The 24,416-nt window shown below is 44.3% G+C and overlaps 1 protein-coding gene across 2 annotated transcripts in view; it reads left to right on the forward strand.

Moving 5' to 3' along the window:
• Positions 1-24,416, forward strand: part of LOC146020173 (uncharacterized) — a 59,182-nt gene that overhangs the window by 12,702 nt on the left and 22,064 nt on the right. Inside the window, exon 2 of one of the 2 annotated variants that reach the window (XM_083153087.1) lies at positions 19,373-19,459. The exons of the other annotated variant lie outside the window; for it this stretch is intronic. The gene's annotated coding sequence lies outside the window, so the exon portion shown is untranslated. The remainder of the gene's footprint in view (positions 1-19,372; positions 19,460-24,416) is intronic. 2 annotated transcript variants of the gene reach the window in all.

Genomic DNA, 24,416 nt, shown 5'->3' on the forward strand with positions numbered 1-24,416 from the left:
GAGCCGCACACGGTGCTCCGGCCGCACAAACCAAACCCCGCCCACGAGACGGATCGCCACGGCCGTCCGTACACGGACGGCTGGCGATCCGCATAAAAATGGTGGAGGCGTACGCCTCCACCATGGTGGGAGCTGCCCCCTGCATTCGATGGTCGTCGACCATCGAAGGCAGGTCCGCACGCCCCAGCAGCTCCCGCAAGCTGAGACCACACGGACAATCGTCCGTGTGCTAGCTTGTATGGGGGCTGAAAGCTGACATCCGGCGACGTCAGCTTTCCGCCCCCATGAGTTGCGTCATACCCTCATTACCATGCATACGCCCCGCGTTTGCATGGGAACGCCCATGAAACGCGGGGCGTACACATAGGGAAATGAGGGTCTGAAGCCCCTCACGCCCCTATACGCCCCCTTTGCGGCGGACGAAATCCGTCTGCGGCGAAGGGGGCTGCACATGCGCAGGTTGACCTCTGCGCATGTGCAGAATAAAAACATCGGCGGTACGGCCGCACGCGGGCCGTACCGTCCGAACTAGAATAAGGGCCAGTGTGAGCTATACTTTTGGAATACAAAAGATACCAATATATGTGTTTTTCCAGTGTTTCACATGTAAGCACATGTAAGAGTCTCTACTACCCTGAGCACGTTTTGGTGGTCCCATAAAAGATACCCAGATGGGACTATACACACGTCTTATTTTGTAAGCAGTGTAAGCAATCCAGCCGTGGGAAGTTGGGATCCTTCCCCCTTTTGGATTTAACATTCTGTCATTCCATATAAAAGGAAACACTACCTGACAGCCTGTACTTTTTTTGTTGTTTTTCTTTTTCATATATGGAGATAAATTATACATCAAAGGAGTAACATCAGATAAAGAACTACAGTGAAAATCTAGACTGAAATTGTCATACTTGTGAGAGGAGAAGCAGCGCAGTGATCTTTATATTCTTCTTTGAATCTGGGGTGCACCAGACCACCCATTAGACATACCGCCTATCTTATTGCCGGCCGCTGGAGGACGGGTCAGGTCCTCCTCCGAGAAAGCTGTGATAACTGGGCAGAGAGCGTTGGGCTGCCCAGCTGATTATCGAATGATTTCTTCACCAGCTCCAGTGGAGGAACTTGTGGGTAGTGAGGCCAGATGCAAAAATTGAATTTGAGCCCCCTTCCTCCACCCCAAACTAAGATCACAATGCATATTGCATTATGGGTCTACTAATTTCCATATGCGCACTAGGGCTTCTGGGTATACACTGAGTGCATTATGAGTAATCTCTCTTTTTCTCCTTCAGCAGCTGACCTGGGGCCCCCGTCAGGCTCCTCCAACAAGCTTTGCTATAATGTCCTTCCCCACGAGACATTGTGGCTAGACCACCAATGGCCTAGTTCATGGTGTGCCAAATCAAGACATATGGCTAAATTTTAGAAAAGGCTTATGTGGACACACCTGCAGGGCAGCTGGCAATGATCAAGAGGCTGATTAGGCTTAAAAAGCAGAAAACATGATCTGATAATTACTTTGCAAGCCCAGATCAGGGACATCCTTGGGCCTACTCAGGCCTACTCTACTTTCTCTTCTTTGACCCAACCTAATCTTCACCTACTTGGCACTCTTTGGTCCACTTCAATGGGCCAGTTAATTCAAACTTTCATTTTCATGGTAGGGATGGCCATTGACCATCAATAATTCATAATCATCTATGGTTTATGGTTAAAACTTTTGCCATTGATGAGGGAGAACAAGATGGTTCTCCTACATTGATGGCACAGCATAACCGAATAGTTCCTGGAACACATAGCATAGCTCAAACCCAGTGGCAGAACTTGTGGTTTGTGGGCTCAGGTGCAAAAATATAAAATTGGGCCCCCCCTCCTCCACCCTAACCCAAGTTCAAAATATGCAGCACAGCAATGGATGACAGGGAGATGCAGAGGGTGACAGGAAAAACAGTGGGTGACAGGGGCAGCAGTGGGCCCCTTAGTCCTCTGGGACCCTGGTACACTGCATCTGCCGCACCAATGGTAGTTCCACCACTGGCCACCTGGTGGCTGGAACATTGGTGTCGGTGTGTGGGTGGTGGGGTGAGCAATAAGCGTTAGTTTTGCCCAGCCTTGATTGGTTAAGTTTTCTCTTTACCACAAAATTTATGTGCTTGGTAAAAGGTGATTAAGAAAGCTTAATATAATATAGAGTAAATACATTATAATAAAATATGTATCAATTTAAGTTTTGTTCTGTTTGGGTGCGCACAGCCAGTGGCGTAACTCCTGTGGGTGCAGCTGCTATGGAGCCAGAGCTGTTTCTAGGGCCCACTGCTCACCCTGCAGAGCAGCACATACATGCCATAGAACCTCCCCTGCCTAAAACTCCACCCCCACACTAAGCCACACGCATGTGGTCCGGCCACAATTCTGACCCTGAAGACCCGCTCATATTCCTCCCTTGTTTCTCAACAGCTGAGGTCCACCCAGGTCTCCAGAAGCTCTTCCCATGGCTCATTCTAAGCTCCGTCCTAGGCCTTTCTGAGCCCCATCCCCTGGATCATCCATAGCTGGATTATTAGAAGCCCATTTGATTCACCTCACACTCCTGCCCTTTGACAGATCAAAATTTGTCACTAAGCATGGAAGTGTTCTGAAGCTGCTGTGATTGGCTGCTCCACCATATGCAGAGGTGACTGCTGCAATGGGTATAACTGTTTGGGGCGTAATGTGGTGCTAACATCAGTACCATGGGTATTACCGTGCAGGGCATAATGTGGCACAGTGGACAGTACTGTGCGGGGTGAAATGTGGCACAGTAAGCGTTACTGTGCATGGCATAATGCGGCTCAGTAGGCCCATTACATTGTGCGGGTCATAATATGGAGCAGTCGGCAATACTGTGCGGAATAGATTGTGGCACAATGGGAGTTACTGTGCAAGCTGGAATGTGTGTGAGGCGCCGGTGGTTTGTAATGGGGTGCAATTGGCTTTACTATGTGTAGTATAATGTGGAGCAATGGGCATTACTATGTGGGACGTAGTGAAAGAATAGTACATTTAATATATCAAAGTATCACAGAATTACAAGACTCAAGGTGCGCATCCACTGTCTATGCTTTTCTGATCAGCTCAAAAGCAAACCACCGACCACCACCCCAAACCCTCTCCTGGGTCAAAGGGGGCACTTTCAAAATCTTGCTATGGAGCCCACAATGGTCTTCTTACGCCCCTGCGCGCAGCTATTGGCACTGACATAACTGTTAGGCTTGGGCCACACTCTGGCATATTAGCAGGTCCTGGTGAACAGGACCCGCTAGGCAGGATGGTGGCTGAATCCTACATAGTTACATAGTTACATAGTAGATAAGGCTGAATAAAGACTTGTGTCCATCGAGTTCAACCTAGGTTTTAATAACTTATGCCTTGTTATATGTAGTGTATTCTGATATTTTTTAAAGATAGATTACGATTCTTATTTGTACCCCTGGATGTTTTTAACCAATAAATGTTTGTCCAACCTTATTTTAAACGTATTTATTGTGTCTGCCGACACTACCTCACCAGGAAGAGAGTTCCATAGTTTAGCTGCCCTGGCTGTAAAGAAATTTTTCCTTCTAAGGGAACGAAATCTTCTTTCTTCTAATCTAAACTCATGCCCATGTATCCTAGATTCCTTTCTAGCAGTAAAAAGGGTGTTTGACAGTTCCTTATATTGGCCCCTGATATATTTGTACACGTTGAGCATGTCCCCCGTTATAAACGTCTAGTGTAAACAATCCCAATTTGCTCAATCTGTCCTCGAAGCTTAAATTCTCCATTCCCTTAATTAGCTTTGTTGCTCTTCTTTGTTTTTTTTTTCCATTTCTGTGATGTCCTTTTTATAGTGCGGGGCCCAGAATTGTACTCCATATTCAAGGTGTGGTCTAACCAATGCTTTGTACAGTGGCATAATTACTTTTCAGTCCCTAGTTTCCATACCCCTTTTTATACATGCTAGAATTCTGTTGGCCGTTTTTTTGTTGCTATGTGACATTGAGCACTACACCCCAGTTTGTTATCTATTTGGACTCCTAGATCCTTTTCCAGTACTGAATTACTCAATGCCTCCCCGCTTAGCTTATAACTAGCACACTGGTTATGTCTCCCAAGGTGCATAACCTTGCATTTATCCACATTAAACCTCATCTTCCACTTTTTGTGTGGCACTGTATCGAAAGTTTTAGCAAAACCTAGGAAGACCACGTCTACAGCGTTTCCATTATCAAACTTTTTGCTAACATCCTCATAGAAGCCTAGTAAATTTGTTTGGCATGATCGATTTTTCACGAACCCATGCTGGTTAATGCTAAGTAAACTATGAAGTTCTAAATATTCCATGATACCATCCCTTTAATATCCTTCAAATAATTTACCCACTATTGAGGTTAAGCTCACAGGTCTGTAATTAGCTGGGTCATCCCTTTCACCTTTTTTGAATTTGAATTGGCACTACCTCTGCTATTCTCCAGTCTTTTGGTACCTTACCTGATGAAAGTGAGTTATCAAAAACGTAATATAGAGGGTTCGCTAATTCCTCCCTTCATTCCATTAGTACCCTAGGATGAATCCCATCTGGGCCTGGTGATTTGTTTGTTTTGATTTTGCTGAGCTGCAATATTATCTCATCGGTCGTGAAAGCAATAATAATATCTGGCTTGTTTGTCTCATTTGTGGTACCTGTACATTCCACTGTCTGCTCTGCCCTAGTAAACACCGATGAAAAGAACTCATTTAACGGTTCTGATTTTCCCTTATCCTCTGTAAAACTTTCACCATTGATATTGGTTAATGGGCCTATGTTCTCTTTAATTATTCATTTACTATTGATGTACTTGAAAAACTTCTTGGGATTGGTTTTGCTCTCAGCGGCTATGCGCTCTTCATTTTCCCTTTTAGCTACTTTGATTACCCCTTTACAAATTTCCTGCAGAACAGGATCCGATCAGTGCTGACCAGAGTGGAACACAGTGCAGCATAGCCATAGTGTGTGAATACATACACTGAAATATACGTGTTCTCTATGAAATCCGGTTGTCCTGCCATGCTGCATGCTGCAGTTGGATCTGGCAGCTATGTGGCCCCAGCCTCAAGTTGTTCCGTCATTTTGTCGGGCTGGTAACTAGTGCATGAATAGAAAGGAGGGTGGAGAATTCTCTGCAAAAAATGAAGAAATATGATGTATTAGATGATTTGCAAAATGAGGAACTTGTCAATGATAAAAACAGATGTAGAAAATGTTCTACTGGGACAGAATATTAGAAGGTCTTTGTGGTTATGCACTCAGATTGTCAACATTCATTATGTCATCATCTATAATGTCTACACAAGAATGTGCAATGTTATAATGTTGACAGAGTAAAATGTCGAAATCTGCAAACTGCCAAGTTATTACATGTTGACATATCTAATGTATAGGGGTATGCATTAGATAAATAATAAAACTGCTTGTATTTAGGGTTATATTCCTATTATTTATTTGTAGATTTAGGTATAATTTTTTTTGTGTTTGAAATTCATGTAGAACCATGTATGTTAAATGACGCTGCAGCCAATCAGCTCCTGTCGTGTGTTTGAAAAATAACAGTTAAAGTAGAAGCTGATTGGCTGGACCACCATTTATCATACAAAATGAGTTTTATCACTCGTTGATAAATTGGCGTATTAGTTTGTAGAGGGTTTTTAAAAAAGGTCCAACACTGGAGATGTGCTGCCCTGGTTAGGGTTTCTCAAGTTGAATCCACCATTTTGTATGGATGTTATATGATGTATTGTTATGTATTTGTTATCCTTTGCTGCCATCTACTGGCCAATGTTATATTTACCTCTGTAAGTTAATGTAATTACCATATGTATGTGTCATGTGACTACTCCTGTTCTGTGAGCTCACTTCCAGTTCCTGTGTCAGTCTCATGTGTAGCAGACATGTTTTCCTGAACTGCAGAAAGGATTTTGCTTTGACCTCTATATGTCATCTCTCAAGGTCTATCTGTGCATCATCTCAAGGTACAGCAATAAACTAGCTAAAGCATTACCATTGTATCTTCCTCACTGGATCTTTACATGCAACTGGTATTGTTAAGGGAATGAACATAGTGAGTTCACTATCTTCCACTGTTTGCATAAGGGTTGCCACTTACAACTGTCAGAGACTTCCTTCACGTGCATCTGTGGCAGAATAGTCAAAGCAAACCTAAGTCTACAGCATCTGCATGTATACACATAGTCTGCAAGCAAGTTTAGAGCTGGCCACCATCTTATGAGAACACATGGCTACAAGCGCTTCCTTACTCAGCTCTCCACCTATAAGTTAAAGCACAATTCTACCTTCAAGAGGCAGTTCTAAGCAAGTTATAACATGTCCACAAAAGGTTCTGTTGATTCCTCCGTGGCTGCACAAAAGCAAGTCCATCATGCCTCTGATAACTCAGACGTACAGGAAGCAGAGTTCAAGCTTACTGAAGGACAAGATGTACGCCCGAAACGTGCGTTCAAACCTACACAAAAGATAAGAGAGACTTTTGAGACAACCAGAGACGAATTTAAGGACAATTTAGATGACTTATGGGAAAGAGCGGAACACCACATAGCAGCTCTTCCACGCTTTAACAATGATGCAACAGAGTGAACTGCGGTTTTGAAACGCTTATCTTCCGCCTATGATCGCTACCAGAGACTGTCCGCAAAATACATCACATTTCTGGGTAATTCTGATTTTGATGATGCCTCAGCAGAGCTAGCTGAGATAGAGACTCTACTCCAAAGAAATAATGCTTTAGTTCAAGATGCCAAAAATAAAGCAGAATTCCGCATCGCACACTTACAAGAAGTTAGGTCACATCGATCAACTTCAACCAAGCTTACATCCTCATCTGCCAGATCGTCTCGTTCCAGAAGGTCAGCTTTACATGAGAAGCTAATAGAAATCCATGCAGATGTAAGAAGTTCCTTTGCTAAGAAGGAAGCAGAGGTAAGAGAAAAAATGGCACAGATGAAGGCACGGATGAAGGCTGAGGCAAAGATCCTCCAAATAGAAAGGGAAGAAGCAGCTGCCTTAGCCAAACTGAAAGTTCTTGAACAAGCATTAGGCCAAGGTACTGATCTGAACCACTACATCCCAGGAGAAGTAGAAAACCCAGCAGACCGCACTGCTGCTTATGTGCTAAAGCAACTAACACCTATACCTCCTGCTTACCATGAAGATTCAGCTCTCAAAACAGAAGCTTCTAAGTTGCGCATACCGATGCCACCCCCAATCTTCAATGCAGACATAACCACACAGCAACAGGTGATGCCACCTACCAATGACAAGGTAATTTCCAGCTACTAGCTAGCAGATTCCCCAGTAACTAAACCACAGCTTAATCCTTATGCTACATCATTTTGGCCTGACATATCTCAGCCTTATACGCCGGAGAACTTACATACTCCAGCGGCACCACAAGTTCATCCAGCAACAAGGAATGAGAGAACAGACATGTCTGACCTCGCCAGATATATGATACGCAGGGAGCTTATAAACACCAGTCTCTCAAAGTTTGATGACTGTGCTGAGAACTATAGAGCTTGGAAATCGACCTTTGAAGCTGTAATCCATGATCTTAACTTCACCGCCAAGGAAGAACTTGACCTGCTTGTCAACTGGTTAGGCCCAGAATCTGCATAACGCATCAAGACATTAAGAGCAGTTCATACCGGCCACTCAGAGGAAGATCTTGCTGCAGCATGGGAGAGACTTGAACAGACTTATGGCAGTTCTGAAGCTATAGAAAGTGCCTTATTCAAAAGACTTCAAGCATTCCCAAAGATAACTAGCAAAGAGAACCACAAGCTCCAGGAACTAAGTGCGAAAGTCGAGTTGCATACACGCCATTTTACGATAGTATGGCCGCCATTTTGGTTCGCAGAGTTGCGCAAATAAAGTTTCCATACCCGAGTCTGTGTGACAAAGTGGACCAGAAGAGTAGCCATACTATTACACATAAATTCATAAGAACATACTGACACTAAATAAAATATAGTTAAAGGTTTAGAACGCCACACATAGCTTAGTTAGCATTGCATACATCTGTCTGTATAGTGTTTAGTACCGTTCCGTTCCGTTTCTTATGCGCAGTATTCCGGTCATTGCGAATATTTCGCAATATACACGGCCCGATAGTTATGGACATAATCCATATTCCCAGGACAGTTTCTGTTGAAAAAGGTATAACAAAGGAATCCAGATGTAACCGGTTTCTACTGTTATTTACGACCCCTGACGACGAAACCAACAAACAAAGAACTCCAAAAGTTCACTCCCCTGCACCTATTCAAACCAGGTGCATCATTTTACCCCCAATCACAGAGAACCTGACATACGACCCCCGACCAATAGGAATGGCCTTTGACCTCCCCCTTCTGACCCTATAAGATAGGTGACCCAGGGCGGCCTTGGTCACTTCGGCACATCTTCCTTTCCCTGACCTTCGACCGGGCTATAGTTCAACCCTGAACGATAGCGAGCTCTGACCGGACTGCGCTGCGCATATTTGATGAGGAGACGGTAAACGGTTGCATTCACGGTATTTATCCTTATTGTATTGTTGGCTGATTGTATCCTGTATCTGTATTTTCTTCCCCTAGTAGAGCCTGTTTATTATACTCATTGTTAGACATTTGTATCACTTGTTATACCTGTATTTTCTATTCCTGTAACCCCCTGTTGTCCGTTAGGGACTTTAAATACATCTTTTTACGGAGTCCCTATCTCCTTACTTCTATACCGTGGTTGTGTCTGTTTATTCGCATAGCGATAAGGTATATTACGGACACTGTCCTTAAAGGTATATTCGCAGATTAGAGTCAGAGTACTGCGAAAGGATCTCTTAAAATAGTACTGGTTCTTTGGTGTACAATACACTACAAAGGTACGCTACGCTGCGCTACGTTTTGTTCGCACGTAGCTAGGTATAAAGGGTACGCTGGTTACGGACATAATACGTAACCTGCGCTTTTCACTTATTGTTTCTTTGGTCATATTTAATCGCCATTAACAATTGGGGGCATCGTCCGTCCGTTACACATTCTGGAGCTCAGTACCAGGCGCGCGACCTGACCTATACCGGCAAAAGGGTGGAAGTATTTATTATCCATTGCTGGATAGGCCAGGTCCGCGGCGGTGCGGGGTTCGAGAAGTGCTAGCGTTGAACCCGAAGTACAATAAGTGAAACATTAAGCCACGTGTTTTAAAACATATCTAAGTGTTTAGTAAGCTGTACTTCTGCCTGCCACAAGTAGTTTAATGGGGTATAGTGTCTTGAGTTGCTTGTTTATTACAATATATGTGCCACGTGCGATAAAGTTCGCACACGTGGAGACAAAGGCCTGTGTTTTATTATAGTACATAGAGGATCCCTTCTGTGCAAAACTATAACTTTTATTGTTAGTTACTGCAAGACCAGAGACTCCGCCACGTGGCGATAAGTTCTGGGCCTTTTTGCAGTAACGTAAAGCGTCTATTGTGTATTACGCAAGGTGCGCGCGCACGTGCCCATATCGGGAAATTTTCGCATCTTTGTACGTGATTTACGGATTAAGTGCGGGATTTATTTCGCATCTTGATACGTAACTTTCGGACGAAGTTAAGGGATTTATTCCACATTTAGGCGCAATTACTGCATATGGCGAAACTCGAGCGCAACCTTGCAAATACACTATAGAACACGTGGGTGGCCGATTCATCCGTGGCCTGTGAACAGGTTTAACAAAACACACGTACACACGTGGCTGTTCACTGGCACTGCGCATGCAGCACACATAGGAACTCAAAGGTGAACAGTATTAAACCACTAGCTTTATTTAAACAGTATAGTAATATACTGTGGATGGGGCGGTGATTAATAAAAGAAAATAAGTTTTTTTCTTTTTGTTCATTTTCCAAAAACAAGCAACTCAAGCATTATTTTAATAGATTCCTATAGCTTATTATAAGGGATTTATACCTGCATAAGTATCTAGGGAAAAGCTACCAGCCTGGGAAGATTTTCTGTACAGAAATATTTCAAATAAGCATAAGACCAAGGTGTAACTAGCGCCCAGTGTGAAACATAACTGAGGCGAATGGGTGTGTGACGGCACGACTCAAGCGCAGTGTAGTCCAGTGTAGGACAGTCCAGGTAGGACAAGGTGTACGTGACGACGTGCCCATAGGAACTGCCCCTTCAGTGGAACTACCTATTTTGATCCACTAGGAGGGTACAAGAAGATACATCGGAACCCAGTGATCCGATTAGCTACTTTAGAAAATCCAGTTTTTGGGGGTACAGGAAAACAAGTTTGTTGTACCCTGGAAAAATTAGGCCGCACCTTGTAGGTCAACTAGACGTGCGCGGCTAGTTGAGAGCTTGGTGATTGAGTAACATTACCTCGCATAGTGGGCTTCACGCTTGATTGCGGAATAGTGCCATTGTGTGGAGAAGTGAGTGGTTGGGGAGCTCTCAGACAAGTAATAACCCACCGGTATCTACTAGCTGTGAACGTTTATTCCTGTAATTATGGGTAATAACGGGTCAAGCTGTGATAACGTGTCAGTTAGGGAGGAAGCAAGCCGACCAAAAGGATCGGCGGCTTTTATTATGTGCTGTAAGCACGGTGAACGAGCAGTTGTTTACCAAAAGAAATGGAAAAAGATGACACAAGGCAGCAAGTTAGAATTTCCCAGTGTTGGTAGCTTTGACCCAGAAGTCTTATCGGCAGTAAAGGATGAAATATGTCTACTCTCCAGTCGTAAGAAGAGAGTAAAGCACATAGAAATTCTTAAAGTGTGGCAGAAGGAAGGACAGGAACAATGGGGAATCAAATGTCTGGCAGTGCCAGATACAATCAGCCACAATAAAAATGCAACCGTAGCCGCAACAGCTCCCCCACCCCCATATGTGCTGAAGGGGTTAATGACTGATAAGCAAAACCTGAGTAATAATGTAACCGTTGCTAACTTGTACCCTGTCTTATCCCCTTATAAGGAAACCCGAGAGGAAAACGAGCAGCTGTTGGCACTGGCCGTCTCCCATGCAATTAACATGATTGAAGGAAAGGCTGAACCAGCAAAACCTGCTGCTGGGGCCCCTGCACAGGGAGAGGAGACGGCTAATGCCAACAGCATAGTCATGGACTCAGGTAAGATAGCACCACACAGCGCAGACACAGACGACTCCCAAGCAGGTCCCAGTAATGCTGATGTGGTACAAACATACCCTGTACGCACTCTGGAGGTTCCCTATGGTAAGGCAGACAGAGAGGGTGTGATACCTACCAGGAAGATGACCATGCTAAACCCATGGACACGGTTAGAGCTGCGGTCCATCATTACAGATTTCCCTGATCCTAGGAAAGATCTGGCATTGTGCCGGAAATTTGTAAGGGATCTGGGAAACTCTGATGAGCCCACCAACAAGGATTGGAGAATCATGTTGAGGGCCTGTCTCCCTACTCACATAGACATCCCGAAATTCATTCAGGATAGTGGATTGAGAGGGGACAAGGAGATAAATGATGAGATCAACCAGGAAAATATACGCCTAATCAACTTGCAGTTGGGAGTGTATTTTCCTGCAGCAGTGGAATATAGCAAGATATTCACTATCAAACAAAAAGATGGTGAATTAGCTAGCGAATATTTCAACCGGGGTTTGCTGGCGGTATCAAGATACACTGGTGTCTCCGAGCCTAAGGACGACACCCACCTGAAGGAGATGATTGTCTCTGTGCTGGTGGAAGGGCTTAGAGAAAACCTGAGAGCCAGAGTCCAAACTTCTTTTCCAAATTGGCGTGGAATGACAGTAGATGCCCTACGGGAATCTGCTGTAGACCACGACCGTAACATCAAGAAGCACAGAGAACTGCAAACTGATAAACTGATGATGGTTAGCATCCAAGCTTTTACAAATGCCCCAAATAAAGCTGCATACCAACGAAACACCAGGGACACAGGTAGAAAGCAAATTATCTGTTACAACTGCAATAAGGAAGGACACTACTCAGCACAATGTAGGTCAGGAAACCCCAGGAGTCACAGAACACATAAGCGAGACTGGGAATCTCACCAGGGTGAGACACGGAGATACCCAACCCCTAGACAATGGGAGGAGACAGACAGGTCACGCAACATGCCTCCTCCCCATCTGATGGCTGACACTGTACTAAGGGCAACCCAGGTAAGACAATAGGAAACAGGTCATACCTGTATCCTACAGCCAGTTAGATTGACACAACACCTTAGAGAGGAACCTCAGGTGAAGGTTGATATAGCTGGAGTAAGGCAAACCTTTTTGGTTGATACAGGGGCGGCCAGATCTGTTCTCAACACCCCCCTTCACTTGGGTTTCACCAACCAATCAGTAGCAGCAATTGGGGTAACAGGAAAAATACAACATTACCCACTGACGAAACCAGCAGAAGTTACAATCGGGCCTCTGCATACCAAACACTCTTTTCTGTTGGCTGCAGCGGCCCCGACTAACCTCCTGGGTAGAGATTTACTATGTAAAATGGGATGTGTCATCTATTGCACCCCCGATGGGGTATTCCTGGACACTCCTAGAAATCTTACAAAAGAAGTGCAAGATATGCTGGACAGTCCTCAGAGGCTAATGTTGTATTCCACTGTTATAGAGTCAAATCCATCTAGGGTAGCTGAAATTACAGCACAAATACCGAGTTCCCTTTGGACTAAAGATGGACAGGATGCTGGGCTGATGGCAAATGTAGCTCCAGTAGAGATCCGCTTAAAAGAAGGCAGGATAGCTCCAAAAATACCGCAATACCCTTTAAAACCTGAAGTTGAGCTAGGAGTATACCCTGTGATCCAGCAATTGCTCCAACAGGAAATCCTAGTTAGAACTTCCAGCACGGCCAATAGTCCCATCTTTCCTGTGAAAAAGAGCGGGGGGAGGGGCTACAGACTAGTGCAGGTTTTAAGAGGGGTAAACAAAGTAGTTGAGAGCCAATTCCCCGTAGTGCCAAACCCAGCTGTCATCCTGATGCAAATCCCACCTCATTGTACTCATTTCACTGTCATTGATTTATGTTCTGCGTTCTTCTCTGTCCCTTTACACCCTGACAGCCAGTATCTGTTCGCCTTTACCTACAGAGGAGTACAGTATACCTGGACACGACTCCCCCAGGGATTTATAGACAGCCCCAGCATCTTCTCCCAGGCCTTGAATGATTGTTTGCAATCCTTTCAACCCATGAGTGGTTCGATACTTATACAATATGTCGATGACTTATTGTTGTGTTCTGAGTCACTGGAGTCATCAGTGGATGACACTAGACAGCTGCTGATGCATCTCTCAGAGACAGGACATAAAGTATCAAAGGATAAGCTACAATTATGCCAGACCAGGGTTAAGTATCTGGGCCACTGCCTTACCCAAGGGCTGAGACACCTCACCGACGACCGAATCCAAGCGATTCGAAACATGGCACTGCCACAGACCCAGCACCAGATCCGTACGTTCCTAGGCATGTGTGGATACTGTCGCAATTGGATCCCAGGATTCTCTATTCTGGCATTACCACTACAAGAGATGGTTTCCTCAACTAAGCCAGACCGGGTCTCTCACACTGAGGAATCTGAGCTGGCTTTCGAGGAACTAAAGGTGAGCCTAACAAAGGCCCCAGCACTGGGAATGCCAGATTATGGGAAACCCTTTGAACTGTACGGAACGGAATCAGCTGGGTGTGCGGCAGGAGTACTTGTCCAAAAACATGGTGATGCCAACCGACCAGTAGCGTACTACAGTGGCCAGCTGGACACAGTAGCACGCTCACTCCCAACTTGCTTACGAAGTGTGGCCGCAATAGCACAACTAGTAAGCAAGAGTGAGGACGTGGTGTTGGGACACGATTTAACTGTTCATGCTCCCCATGCTGTCTCTGCCCTCCTAAATTCTGCCCAAACACGTCATGTGTCCTCAGCACGGTTCACCAAGTGGGAACTGGCGCTGATGGCCCCAGTAAATATTACCATCAAAAGATGCAACACACTAAACCCAGCCACATTCCTTCCTCATGTGCCCTCCAAGGCACAAAGGATGGAGGATGATGGGAATGTTGCTGAAAATGGTAAAGCAGAGTTTAGTGAGGGTGAGGATAAGCATGATTGCATGACCTACCTGAATCAGACCTTTACAGCACGTCCTGACATAAGCTACAGCCCATTAAGTGAGGTAGACATAACCTTATTCACTGATGGTAGCTGTCATAGACAGACGGAGACGGGAGAGCTGTGCACAGGCTACGCGGTAGTAGATGGAGAAGGTATTGTGGAAGCTGAACCCTTGGGACCACCTCACTCAGCACAAGTAGCGGAACTGGTGGCACTGACCAGAGCATGTGAACTGGCAAAAGGAAAATCAGTTAACATATATACCGACTCCAGATATGCTTTCGGAGTAGTGCATGATTTTGGAGCCCTATGGCGCCTCCGAAATTTCATGACGGCGGCTGGCACACCAGTGGCGCATGCGACATACATTAGGAGACTTCTGGGAGCTATCCAGCTTCCAGACAGAGTGGCTGTTATCAAGTGCAAAGCTCACACATCAGAGAAGGACCCGGTGTCACTTGGTAACAGCCGCGCTGATGAGGCAGCGAAAAGGGCCGCATGCCCTGTAAATATTTTCACCCATCCTACAAACCTTTGTACACTGAACATGGTATCCACATCCAAACTGATAGACATGCAGAATTTGTGTTCCCCACAGGAAAGAGCAGTATGGAAGTCGAAGGGATGTGGCCAAGAGTCCACCGGACTTTGGAGAGATGGACACGGGAAACCAGTGGCCCCCAGGGCATACCTTCCTAGTCTAGCCGAGGCGGCCCATGGGCTGACACATCTTGGGAAGGAAGGTATGTGCAAGCTGGTAAAGGCCTACTGGTGTGCACCAGGGTTCGCTTCTCAAGCAGGTAGAGTGGCAATGTCATGCCTCACCTGTTTGAGGAAGAACGTTGGAAAAGCCATCCCAACAGAGCCATCCCACATCCCTCCTACAGAAGGCCCTTTCCAGGTAATACAAATCGACTTCATACAGTTACCACCCTGTAGAAATTTGAAATACGTATTAGTGTGTGTTGACATGTTTTCCAGCTGGGTGGAGGCTTTCCCCGCTGCCTCCAACACTGCTACCTTTACAGCAAAGAAAATATGTCAGGAGTTTGTCTGTAGATATGGTATCCCAAAGGTCATTGAGAGTGACAGAGGCACTCATTTCACAGGAGAGGTCTTCCAAATCATGTGTAAACTCCTGGGGATTAATAGTAAACTTCATACTCCATATCGTCCCCAGGTGAGCGCCAAAGTTGAGAGAATGAATGGTACTATTAAGAACAAATTGGGTAAAGTTATGGCTGAAACAGGGTTGTTATGGCCAGAGGCATTGCCTATTGTGCTGTATAGCATTAGGACCACTCCCAGGGCTCCGCTCAACTTGGCCCCCTTCGAGATATTGTTTGGTCGGCAGCCACACGTCATGATAGACCCACAGGATGATCTCAAGTGTAACAATTAGCTAACTGTACAGTATATCCTAAAGCTAAACAAACAGCTAAGGAAACAACAAAAGGAGCTGAATTTATTAACACCTGATATGCCTACCGAGAATTGTCATAATCTTAAACCAGGAGACTTTGTTATGATCCGAAATTTTTTACGCTCAGGTTGTTTGATAGACCGTTGGGAAGGACCGTACCAAGTTTTGTTGACCAGCACTACATCAATTAAAGTCGCAGAGAGAGAGACTTGGATACATTCGTCCCACTGCAAGAAAGCCAGTAACCCAGAGTTCCCGAGTGCAGAGAGCGAAAGAGAAGAAGTGTCGCTAGAAGCATTGTTCCGGGAAGACTGAAAGGCAGCCAAGGTCGAGCAACCTGAGCGAGAAAAGGTCCAAGAGCAGAGCAAATAAAAGTATCCTGGTAGAGATGATGGAAGGACTCCAAGCAACAGGTTCACAGTTGTACATCTATTTCTTTGTTTTCTTCCTGTTTCCTCTTCCTCATTCAAGGATACTCGGTGGCTGCCACATTCTAGAGCGATCGGAGCGGAGTTCTGACAGTGTAATAATGGACCCCGATATGGGTGAAGTAGAATCCCTAAATCAGCTTGATACTTTACCCATAACAGGAGAAGGTAAAAGGTATGAGGAAAACGTAGTTCAAGGGCTATGTGATGGGTTATTGTCTGAAGAGTACTGTGTCTGTAGATACTGTCAACCGCAAATGGAAGAAGAATGCATCCAGCGATGTCAGTCGACAAGTAAGGCAACTACAGGCCGACATCCCTTGAGTGATTACCACTCACTAGTGGGTAAGGTCTTAAACCAAACAGAATGCTGGGTGTGTTCACAAGTGCTACATAAAAGGAGTAGTGTAGGCCTAGTCCCATACCCGCTTAATATTTCAGAGATAAGCGTATTAAATAAAGGGAGGCCACTGGATAAGAGATACCTGTATACCAGGTCCCCTAGTCTTAGATTACACCCATACCAAGTGGATAAGTCCCTGGTCTGTATGAACTTCTCGAGTTCCAGAACGATTGGTACTTGGGAAGTGACATGGCACAACCAGACAATAACTTACTCCCAGCGTCCAGATGGAGAGCCCATTGATAAGGAATTATTGTTAAAGATCTGAACCAGTGGGAGACACTATAAATATGTCTACACGGTGAAGAAAAGTAAATTGATGGCCGGCAGAGTATCAGCCGGCTACTGTAATATGACCCTACAGCCAGAAACCTGTGAGGAACAAGTCAGGGAGCAGGGGACAGGAATATTCTTATGGATAATGTGTGATAAAATCATGAAATACTCTGTCCCTTATTTTCTCCCTGACGACGTTTATTATATTTGTGGTAGAAGGGCGTACAAATGGCTCTCCATGAACTACGTTGGAATTTGTTATCTAGGTAGAGTGTTACCTGAAGTGATGACCCTCACACATGATGAGATGGTGAGCATACACAGAGGTATACCTCCTCCTTACACTCATACCCACTATGATCAAATCCACAAAAGGGATTTAACAATCAAGAAAGAACCCCTAGCTTCTGAAATGATACACGAGTCGTTCGGTATCCAACTCCTCATCGCATTAGATATCACCCATACCGCCAGAGGAGTCATAAATTTTAAATATATACAAGCATTAGCCAGCTTGGTAGATAACATCACTGAGATTTATGATGACACTTTTAGATACACTGGGAAGGAGTTACAAGCGTATAAAAGAGAGCTAGTCCAACATCGGATGGTGTTGAACTATCTGACAGCTATGACAGGAGGATATTGTGTCACCCTCTCTACACAGTTTGGGGTGAAATGTTGCACATATATCACCAACAATACTGAAGACCCAGAAGAAATCATCGATCATCGGATGGATGAGATTCTTCATCTTAAATGGGAATTTAGAAGGGAACACAATATTAGCCTGGCAGAAATAGGTAGCAAAGTTAGCGAATGGACCTCCTGGTTGAATCCCATGCACTGGTTCTCTGGTTTAGGAGAATGGGCGCAGGGAATCATAGCTAGCATAGGAAAACTCCTTCTCTGTATCGGTGGAGCCATCATAGTCTTTGTGCTACTGTTCAAATGTTTAAAGGTGGTGACCCGGGGAAAGACAAAACGTACAGAAATCATGAGTGTAAGAACGAGAGATGCAGAGGAAGACCAGGGTTTGGTATATGACCCTAGAATCAATACCACCTCCCTTTAAAGAAACCATATTTGTGAACGTGTATATGTTGTAACCTCCCTTGTTTTTATTTTTATCCCAAAAATTGTACATTATCCTTCGTCACCCTGAGTAGATTGTTCGATAAATGCGGCCCATCGTTTATCCATGATCCCGGATCGGCCAAAGAGCAGATGGTTTACTCCCCTTATATGTTCAAATCACGGATCCTAATTTCTCTGTTAGGATTATGAATTTCTGTATTGTTGTTTAAAATGTTTTGTATTGTAACAGTTTTATATTTACTGTTAAAGGGTGGACTGTGAAAGTCGAGTTGCATACACGCCATTTTACGATAGTATGGCCGCCATTTTGGTTCGCAGAGTTGCGCAAATAAAGTTTCCATACCCGAGTCTGTGTGACAAAGTGGACCAGAAGAGTAGCCATACTATTACACATAAATTCATAAGAACATACTGACACTAAATAAAATATAGTTAAAGGTTTAGAACGCCACACATAGCTTAGTTAGCATTGCATACATCTGTCTGTATAGTGTTTAGTACCGTTCCGTTCCGTTTCTTATGCGCAGTATTCCGGTCATTGCGAATATTTCGCAATATACACGGCCCTATAGTTATGGACATAATCCATATTCCCAGGACAGTTTCTGTTGAAAAAGGTATAACAAAGGAATCCAGATGTAACCGGTTTCTACTGTTATTTACGACCCCTGACGACGAAACCAACAAACAAAGAACTCCAAAAGTTCACTCCCCTGCACCTATTCAAACCAGGTGCATCATTTTACCACCAATCACAGAGAACCTGACATACGACCCCCGACCAATAGGAATGTCCTTTGACCTCCCCCTTCTGACCCTATAAGATAGGTGACCCAGGGCGGCCTTGGTCACTTCGGCACATCTTCCTTTCCCTGACCTTCGACCGGGCTATAGTTCAACCCTGAACGATAGCGAGCTCTGACCGGACTGCGCTGCGCATATTTGATGAGGGGACGGTAAACGGTTGCATTCACGGTATTTATCCTTATTGTATTGTTGGCTGATTGTATCCTGTATCTGTATTTTCTTCCCCTAGTAGAGCCTGTTTATTATACTCATTGTTAGACATTTGTTATACCTGTATTACCAGGTATTTGTTATACCTGTTATACCTGTATTTTCTATTCCTGTAACCCCCTGTTGTCCGTTAGGGACTTTAAATACATCTTTTTACGGAGTCCCTATCTCCTTACTTCTATACCATGGTTGTGTCTGTTTATTCGCATAGCGATAAGGTATATTACGGACACTGTCCTTAAAGGTATATTCGCAGATTAGAGTCAGAGTACTGCGAAAGGATCTCTTAAAATAGTACTGGTTCTTTGGTGTACAATACAATACAAAGGTACGCTACGCTGCGCTATGTTTTGTTCGCACGTAGCTAGGTATAAAGGGTACGCTGGTTACGGACATAATACGTAACCTGCGCTTTTCACTTATTGTTTCTTTGGTCATATTTAATCGCCATTAACATAAGTGACCTATTAAAAGATTTAGAGCTAGCCAAGTTAGATCCTTGTCTGACAGGACTGAGTTACCTTGACACTGCTCATGGCGTAAATCTCTTACTTTTCCAGATTCATCAGTGACCAAGCTCGGAAGAAGAATGATCCCAGCTTTGACTTCACTGAACCTATTCCAGCAGCTTCATCATCATCCTCAAGGTATGATAACACTGCTACCAAACATAGAGATTTAAGGAGAACACTATCTGTCAGAAAGACTAACGTCCCACTTACTGCGCCCTCCTACACCAAGCAAGATGCTCCTGCTCTTAAACAAAGGGACTCCAGTCGTGTGTGCCCTATCCACAAAAGGCCTCATCCACTAAAGGAATGTCGGGGGCTTAGGGCTAAGACTTTGCAAGAGCGCAGAGATACTTTAAGAGAGCTTGGAGTGTGTTACAAGTGTTGTGCCTCTTCATACCACATTGCAAAAGACTGTAAAGCTACCGTCAAGTGCACCGAATGCAATAGCGATAGACATGTTACAGCCATGCATCCCACTCTACCTCCAGAGAACACACAACTTTCAACAGCGCCTAACCCCGTTGCAAAACATGGCGGGGAGCTACAACCTCAAGACTCAGCTACACCCACAGTTTCCTCATCATGCATGGAAGTATGTGGGGAAGAGAACAATCCCAAATGCTGTGCTAAGGTTTGTCTGGTCAAGGTCTACCCAGAAGGGCAATCTGAGAAAGCCACCAGAATGTACGCCATTATAGATGAACAAAGCAACAGGTCTTTAGCAAAACCTAAATTCTTTGAGATCTTCGGTATAAAGGGACAAGCAACGCCGTATTCCATTGACACCTGCTCCGGTCATACAGAGACTTTTGGTAGAAGGGCCACTGGCTATGTTATCTCCTCAATCAAGGGGAATACCCACATGCCCTTACCAACATTAATTGAATGTGACCAGATACCTGATGAAAGAGAAGAAATTCCTACTCCAGAAGCTGCACTTCATCATCCTCACCTAAAACACCTTGCTAAAGAAATTCCTCCGATGGACATGAATGCTGACATTCTACTACTACTGGGAAGAGACATTCTGAGGGCCCATAAGGTACGCCAATATTGCAATGGTCCAGACGACGCCCCATATGCACAAAGACTCGATTTAGGCTAGGTAATTGTGGGCTATGTGTGCCTGGGCAAGAGCCATAAACCTTCTCAAGTTAACTCGTTTAAAACTTATGTGCTCAAAAACGGTCGCACAACTCACTTCAAGCCATGCTCACATCACTATGAAGTGAGAGAAAAGTTCTCTGACCTCATCCAGGTGCCAGAAGTAATTCCTACACCTTATGATGACTTAGGAAGATCAGTGTTTTGCACAACGCAAGATGACAACAGAATAGCCTTGTCCATAGAAGACAAAGAGTTTATTAAGATAATGGACAGTGGATTCTGCAAGGATGAATCTAACCACTGGGTTGCAACTTTACCCTTTCGGAATGTTAGAACACGACTGCCAAACAACGGAGAACAGGCTTTATCCAGATTCATGTCATTGCAACGTACATTAAAAAGCAAGCCTGAAATGAAAGATCACTTTGTGACCTTTATGAATAAGATACTTCAAAATGACCATGCAGAGCTAGCTCCACCCTTGCAAGAGCATGAAGAATACTGGTATCTTCCCTCCTTCGGAGTATATCACCCACGTAAACCCAAGCAAATCAGGGTGGTATTCGACTCAAGTGCCAAGCATTGTGGCGTATCTCTGAATGACGTTCTCCTCACTGGTCCAAACCTAACCAACAATCTGGTAGGAGTGCTTATGAGATTCAGAAAGGAGCCAGTTACCATTACCGCAGACATTGAACAAATGTTCTATTGTTTTATTGTACGTCAAGATCACAGGAATTACCTTAGGTTTCTATGGCACCGAGACAATGATACCAGCCAGGAAATGGTTGAATACCGCATGAAGGTGCATGTGTTTGGTAACAGTCCTTCACCCGCAGTCGCTACATATGGCCTACATAGGACTGCCTCTGATGGCGAATCAGAGTTTGGAAAAGATGCCTGACACTTCATTGAAAGAGACTTCTACGTGGACGATGCACTCAAATCTTTACCTACAGCAGAAGAAGCTATAGATCTGCTTAAAAGAACACAAGGTATGCTTTCTAAGGCTCATCTAAGGTTACATAAAATTGCTTCCAATAGTGCTGCTGTCATGAAAGCTTTTCAACCCAGCGATTATGCCACAGAATTTAGAGACTTGGATCTCGGCCAAGGTAATCCACCAGTACAGAGAAGTCTGGGTTTGCAGTGGGACTTGTTGCATGATTCCTTCGGCTTTCAAGTAAGTTGTGCAGATAAGCCATTTACCAAGCGGGGAGTCCGCTCAGTGGTGAACAGCCTATATGATCCACTGGGATTTGTAGCACCCTTAACTGTACAAGGCAAATTTCTGTTAAGACAGCTCTCAGAGTCTATTGAGGACTGGGATGCTCCACTGCCTACAGACAAACAGCGAAGCTGGGAGTCTTGGAAGGAATCTCTACAAGCCTTAGATGGGATTCATGTACAACGATGTTACACTCCAACATCTCTTGCCACAAGTCAGAGAAAGGAAATCCACATATTCTCAGATGCAACTACTGAAGCCATAGCAGCTGTCGCCAATTTGAAGGTAATAGACTCTTGTAATGAAACTCATGTTGGATTTCTATTTGGGAAGGCTAAATTAGCTCCTAGGCCTGAACATACCATTCCTAGGCTCGAACCTTGTGCAACTGTACTGGCTGTAGAGATTGCAGACTTTATACAGCGAGAGTTGGATATTCACATAGATGATGTTCAGTTTTACACAGATAGCAAGGTCGTTCTGGGTTATATAAGCAACCAGAAGAAACGCTTCTATGTTTATGTCAGTAACCGCATTGAAAGGATCAGGAAATCCTCTAAACCTGAACAATGGCACTATGTTCCAACACATCTCAATCCTGCAGATTGTGCCACCAGACCAGCGTCTTATAGTGCCTCTAAAAATTCTTCTTGGTTGACGGGCCCAGAGTTCTTGCAGAACCAGCCTGAAGAAACTTCCCTACAAGATGTCTTCAGTCTCCAAGACCCTGACATCGACCCAGAGATTCGTCCTGAAATAAGTACTCTTATCACAATGTCCAAAGAGAAGGTTGGCTTGGGCTGTGATCGATTTGAACGCTTCTCCAGATGGCTAAATCTTGTACGCACCATCACAAGGTTAGTTCACATTGTACGGTGCTATTGTGCTAAGAACACTAACGCTGATTGTCATGGTTGGCATGTGTGTCAGAAGCCTCTCTCTGCAGAGGAAATTACTCTAAGTGAGTTGATGGTGATACGAAATGTACAGCAGAGTGCCTTTGATATGGAACTGAAATGTATTCGTGACAACAGAGACATTCCTAAGAACAGCCGTATAGTCAACTTGAAACCAGTAATTGACGATCAGGGTATGCTGAGGGTAGGTGGTCGTTTAACCAGGGCCAAGTTGGAGACGTCAGAAATGAATCCTCTCATTATTCCTGGCCATCACCATGTCACCACCCTGCTGATACGGCATTATCACGAAAAGGTAAAGCACCAAGGCAGACATTTCACTGAAGGTGCTTTAAGGGCTGCAGGCCTTTGGATAGTAGGAGCAAAAAGACTGATTGCCCACATAATTCATCATTGTATTCAGTGTCGCAAATTAAGGGGTAATTTGCAACAACAGCAGATGTCTGATTTGCCAGCTGATAGGACAAGTACCGAACCACCATTTACCTATGTTGGTCTGGATGTCTTTGGACCATGGATGGTCAGTGCACGTAGGACCAGAGGTGGTCATGTAGATAGCAAACGATGGGCAGTGTTATTTACTTGCATGAGTGTACGTGCTATACACATAGAAGTAATAGAATCCATGGACGTTTCTAGCTTCATCAATGCTTTAAGATGATTTCTTGCCATCAGAGGACCAGTAAAGCAGTTGAGATCTGACTGTGGAACCAACTTCACAGGTGCCTGTCGAGCATTACAAATTAACTCTAAACCAGTTCAAGACTACTTGGCTGACAATGGTTGCAGATGGATCTTCAACCCTCCTCATGCATCTCATATGGGCGGTTCATGGGAAAGGATGATAGGCATCTCTCGTAAAATTCTAGACTCTATGCTTATGAATTTTTAACTTCTCTAGGCTTACCCATGAGACTCTAACCACATTTTTAGCTGAAGTGACTGCTATCATCAATTCAAGACCTCTTGTTCCTGTATCCACGGATCCAGAGACACCTGTTATTCTTACTCCAGCAACTCTTCTCACTCAAAAACTTGGAACTGTTCCTAGTCCACCTGAAAACCTTACATCTGGTAATCTATATCAGAAGAAATGGAAACATGTTCAACATCTTGCCAACTGTTTCTGGAACAGATGGAAAAGGGAATACCTCACTCTTCTTCAAGGACGAAGAAAATGGCAGCAGGTAAACCCAAACCTACAAGTAGGAGATCTTGTTCTCATGAAGGACCAGAAAGTAGAAAGAAATGCTTGGCCTATGGGACTCATCTCTAAAGTCTTTCCCAGCGAGGATGGCAAGGTTCGTAAGGTGGGAGTGACCATCTCAAGGCAAGGTGATTCCAAATCTTTCATCAGGCCTATATCTGAGGTTGTCTTGCTTTTACCTGTTGACAAGTAATTTGCTGTCAAGCTTAAAGGAATCTTCAAGAACTTTGTTTAATTTGTTTCATCATTTGATACGGGTTTGAAAGACATGTTCACTGGACTACTCCATATACACATTCCAGTATTGTTGTGTTTTGCATTCTTGTATTTTGTCTTTCAGGTCAGACCCATCGTTGATTATATCATGGACATTAATCCATAATGTCAAATGGTAAAGTGAAATCCTAAGATTTCAGACGGGGAGTGTGCTGCCCTAGTTAGGGTTTCTCAAGTTGAATCCACCATTTTGTATGGATGTTATATGATGTATTGTTATGTATTTGTTATCCTTTGCTGCCATCTACTGGCCAATGTTATATTTACCTCTGTAAGTTAATGTAATTACCATATGTATGTGTCATGTGACTACTCCTGTTCTGTGAGCTCACTTCCAGTAGTTCCTGTGTCAGTCTC

This window comes from Crinia signifera, chromosome 7, assembly GCF_055691185.1.
Source record: "Crinia signifera chromosome 7, ASM5569118v1, whole genome shotgun sequence".
Taxonomy (NCBI): Eukaryota; Metazoa; Chordata; class Amphibia; order Anura; family Myobatrachidae; genus Crinia; species Crinia signifera.